We start from the raw sequence: 4,707 nt of genomic DNA, 5'->3' as shown, positions 1-4,707 counted from the left end.
CCTTCCCATTCCTTTCCATACTACCCTCCTCTCCCCACCCGACCCTTCCCCCACTCCCCATCAAAGTTGTAAAGTTCGTTTTTTGACCTAAAGATTTGTATATCTCATTGTTGCAATGGGTCCACCAGTATCACTAGATAAAAGATTAGTTTTTTCCCTTCCCCTACACAAATTATAACAACATCAAATACAGTGAAAGCAGGGGCTATACTGTGGGTGATGGACATACAAAGCAATATAGAAATCATCTTATAAATATGTTAGAAAATATCGCAAGGAAAAATAAACATGGAATCTTTATCTTGTGGTTCATTTCACCTAACACCAAATTCTCTGACCTATTCTGCTCGTCTCAGACATATTCTGGCTATTGCAAATAAGGGAAACCAGGGGAACTATGTTTCTTTGGGACTGGTTTACTTCACTTAATATCAATTTTTCCAAGTCTTTCCATTTCCTAACCAATAGGGCAATGTTATTCTTTCTGATGGAGGCATAGAATTCTATTGTGTGTGTATATATATATATATATATATATCGAACATGTATATACATCATACATATATATATGATACATATATACATAAATATATGATATATATATGGCATATATATCATATATATGCATGTATATATACCTATACTTATATATAACATATATATATATATGTATATAGATAGATATATATATCACATATATATGATATATATAGTAGAAGCATGGATCAATAAAATGTGGTATATATATATATATAAAATGTGATATATATATAACATATATAATAGGATCAATAAAATGTGGTATATATATAAACTGTGATATATATATATAATGTGATATATATATATATATATATATATATATATCACATTTTATTGATGCATGCATCTACTTAGGGGCATTTGGGTGGGTTCCATATCTTAGCTATGGTAAATAATGGTTCAATAAACATAATTGTCCTTGTAGCTTTAATGTGGTCTTGTTTTTGACCATTTGGGTAAATGCCCAAAAGTTGGATTGCTGAGTCATAGGGTAGCTCTATGTGGAGACTTTTGAGCAGCCTCCATACTACTTTCCAAAGTGGTTGAACAAGTTTACATGCCCACCAACAATGCAATAAATTTCCCTTATGCCCACATCCCCTCTAGCATCTGTTGTTATTAGATTTCTTGATTATAGCCATTCTAACTGGGGTGAGGTGGTATCTCAATGTTGTTTTGATTTGCATTTCTGTTATGACTAGAGATGTTGAGCATTTCTTCATGTGTCTTTCGGCCATCCTTCTTTCAACTTCAGGGAAGTTTCTCTTTAAGTCTTTAGCCCTCTTATTTATTGGGCAGTTGTTTCTTTGAGGATTTGTTTTTGGGGGATTTAATATTTTTGAGTTCCAGGTATATTTTATATATGAGACCCTTGTCTATTTATGGTAGTGAAGAGCTTCTCCCAATCAATGGGCTTTCAACTGATCTTGCTAGCTATGTCCTTTGCCATGCAGAAGCTCTGCAATTTCATGCAATCCCATTCGTCCAACATTTCTTTGATATGTTGTAATCCTGTGTGTCTATTAAGAAAATTTTAGCCTGTGCAAAGGAGACCTACTGTTTCTCCTATTCCATTCTTTAATGTTTTCAGAGTATCTGTTTGACTCCGAGGTCTTTGATCCATTTGGAGTTCATTCTGGTTCAGAGATGATATATAAATGTCTAGCTTTAGTTTTCTACAAGTAGTTATCTAATTTTGCTAGCACCATTTACTGAAGAGGTTGTGTTTCTTCCATTCTAATTTTTTAGCTCCCTTATAGAAGATTAGTTGGCTATAGGTCTATAGGTTCATTTCTGGGTTTTAATTTCTAGTCCATTGGTCTTATGGTCTGTTCTTGTGAGAGTACCAAGCTATTTTAATTACTATAGCTTTGTAGAAGAGTTTGAAATTTGGTATTGATATTCCTCCAGCACTGTCGTTTCCGTTAAATAATCGTTTTTGCTATTCATGATCTTTTATTGTTCCATATGAATTTTTGGATTGCCTCTTCTTTTTACTAAAAGATTGAGGCTGGAATATTGATAGGTATCATATTGAATTTGTAGATAGCCTTGGGAAGTATTGCCATTTTCACTATGTTGATCTTTCCAATCCAGGAGCATGGGAGTTTTTGCCACTTTGTAAGTTCGGTTTTGATTTCTTTTTTCAGGTTTTTAAATTTTTCATCATAGAGGTCCTTCTTTTCTTTGTTAAGTCCTATGTATTTTATTTTTTGTGGGGCTATTACGAATGGAGTTGCTTTCCTGATTTCAGCCCTACTTTTCTCATTGTTGGCATACAGAAAAGTCATTGTTTATTGAGGATTAATTTTATACCCTGCTACTTTGTCAAAGTTTTGAATTAGCATGAATAATTTGGGAGTGGGGTCCGTGGTATTCTTTAAATCAAAGTTCATGTCATTTGCAAAGAGGAAGAGCTTCTTCTTTCCCTATTTGGATTCCATTTTATATTTGAATCTTATTGCTGTAGCTAGGCATTCTAATACTAGTTTGAAGAGAAGTGGAGTGAGTGGACATCCTTATCTCATTCATTAGTTAAGAGGAAATACCTTTACTTCTTCACCATTAAGTAAAATGCTGGATGTAGGTTTGTCATATACATCCTTTATTGTATTGAGGAATGTTCCCTGAATTCCTAATTTTTCCAGAACCTTCAGTATAAATGGGTGGTGGATCTTGTCAAATCCTTTTTCTGCATCTATTGAGGTATCCATGAGGTTCTTATCCTTGCTCTTGTTGATGTAAGTTATTGTATTAATTGATGTGCGTATTTTGAAGCAGCTTTACATCCCTGAAATGAATCCTGTTTGATGATGATGTATGATTTTTTTGGATGAATTGTGAAAGTCGATTGACCAAAATTTTGTTGAGAAGTTTTGCATCAATATTCATCAAAGAAATGGGTCTATAGGTCTCTTTCTTTGATGAGTCTGTGCCTGGTTTGGGGATGAGGTTTATGATGGCTTCATAGAATGAGTTCGGTAGTGAACTTTCTCTTTCAATTTCATTGAAGACTTGGAGGAGTATTGATGTGAGCTCTGCTTTGAAGGCCTTGTAGATTTCCGCTGTAAAACTGTCTGGTCCTGGGCTTTTCTTAGATGGGAGGTCTCTTATTGCTATTTCTATCTCATTGCTTAATATGGGCCAGTTAAGATGGTTTAACTCATCTTGGTTTAGTTTCGGCATGTCTATATTTACTAGGAAACAGTACATTTCTGACAGGGTCTCAAACTTATTAGCATAAGGGTTTGAGAAGTATTCCTTATAGTGTACTGAATCTTGGTTGTTTCTGTGGTGATGTTTCCATTCTCATCTCTGAGTTTATTTATTTGAGTGTGTTCTCTTGTTCTTCTAATAAGATTTGTTAAGGGTCTGTCAATTTGTTAATTTTTCAAAGAACCAACTCTGTTTTGTTGATTCTTTCTATGCTTTTTTGGATTCTAATTCATTTAATTTTGATTTAATTTTAATTATTTCTTTCCATCTACAGTAGTGGGGTTTATCCTGCTGCTCTTTTTCAAGGAGGCTCAGATGTGTCATTAAATTGTTGGTTTCAGATCACTTCAATTTGTTGATGTAGGAACTCAGAGCTATAAACTTGTCTCTGAGTACTGCATTTGCTGTGTCCCAGAGGAGCTGGTAATTTTTGTGTTCATTTTTATTGAATATTATAAACATTTGAATTTCGTTTATGATCTCTTCCATGACCCACTGGTGATTCAACAGTGTCTTGTTCAACCTCCATGTGTTACATGACTTTCATTGGTGGCTTTTGGTGTTGAGTTCTAATTTTATTCCCTTGTGGTCTGAGAGAATGCAAGGTATAACTTCAATGATTTTGGATTTGGACAAGTTTGCTTTGTGACGTAAATGTGGTCTATTTTGGAAAAAGTTACCTGGGCTGCTGAGAAAACGTGTATTCTGATGCTGCTGGGTGAAATATTCGGTAGATGTCTGTTAAATCTAGGTGATCTATACAGTTTTTTTATATCCATGGTTTCTCTGTTAATTTTTTGCCGAGTTGATATATCTAGTGGGGAGAGTGTGTTTTAAAGTCCCCAACAATTAATATCTTTGGATCTATGGGAGATGTGAGAAAAAGTCAAGTTTCTTGGATAATTTTGGGTGCTCTTATGGGAAATAAATAGTTAGAATTGTAATATCCTCCTGAAGGAGAGATCCCTTAATTAGTATATAGCAACCTTCTTTATCTCTTCTCACTAATTTTAATATGAAATGTATTTTATCTAATATTAGGATTGCAACTCCTTCCTCTTTATGAGGCTGTTTGCTTGTTAGATTTTGTCCAGCCTTTCACTTTCAACATGTGTTCCTTTTTATGAGCAAGTTGTGACTCCTGAATGCAGCAGACAGAAGGATCTTTTTTTAAAAATCCAACTAGACAGTTTATGTTGCTTAAGTGTATTGTTAAGTTTGTTAATGTTGGGAGATAGTACTGAGAGATATTTGGGAGTTCCTGCCATTTTATGCACCTTCTTGGGGGCTGCTCCAACTGGGTTCTTCCTACGGTTCTTGGATTCTCAATTTGGGTGCAGTTTCTTAGCCTTTATTATGTTCCTGTTGGTTTTCTCTGTGTAGGACATCTTTAAGTAACTTTTGTAGGGCTGGTTTGGTAGAGATATATTGTTTCACTTTTTCTTTGGT

Source organism: Dipodomys spectabilis, unplaced genomic scaffold (assembly GCF_019054845.1).
Source record: "Dipodomys spectabilis isolate Male_0828 unplaced genomic scaffold, ASM1905484v1 ptg000333l, whole genome shotgun sequence".
Classification (NCBI taxonomy): domain Eukaryota; kingdom Metazoa; phylum Chordata; class Mammalia; order Rodentia; family Heteromyidae; genus Dipodomys; species Dipodomys spectabilis.
This window is presented reverse-complemented; position numbering follows the sequence as displayed.